We start from the raw sequence: 638 nt of genomic DNA on the forward strand, positions 1-638 counted from the left end.
TGTTATTCTTGGCTCTGTGATTGTTTTATATGTTTAATTTTTTTCTTACTCCTAGCTAATAAGCTTATCCTCCAAGGAACCTGCTGCAGAGGTGGACAGAGCAGTGACTTCTTTAATACCAGTTTCACTGTTAAGGATGTTTGTCATTTCCAGTGATTTTTACAGTCAAGCAGGTTGATGGTTCGGTGATATCTTGTTAGTAGTATTTTAGGTTCATTGGTCCCTTGTGATGATTTGCAAAAGTTCCTTAATTAATGAGCCTAAATTGCACATTCAAAATACAGCTTCCAGAATACCAACTGTGTGATCAATGTAACCGTGAAGAATTCACGAAGGCTGCTAATGTGCCAGGAAAGGGCATGTGAGGAAATATAGGAATAGATGCTTTATTGATTTACTAAAGATAACTGAATTGCATCTGTTCTGCAATCATGATTATTGATGAGCACTTTGCATATCGCTGCTATAAATATTCTGGAATTTCTCAGCTGGACATAGTGGCACAACCCTATAATCCCAATACTTGGGAGGCTGAGGCAGAACAAGTGAGCACCACCAAGTTCACAACCAGCCTGAGTTATATAGTGAGTCCAAAGCCAGCCTAAACTACATAGCAAGACCCTGTCTTTAAAAAAAAA

This window comes from Octodon degus, unplaced genomic scaffold (genome assembly GCF_000260255.1).
Source record: "Octodon degus isolate 3935 unplaced genomic scaffold, OctDeg1.0 scaffold00021, whole genome shotgun sequence".
Classification (NCBI taxonomy): Eukaryota; Metazoa; Chordata; class Mammalia; order Rodentia; family Octodontidae; genus Octodon; species Octodon degus.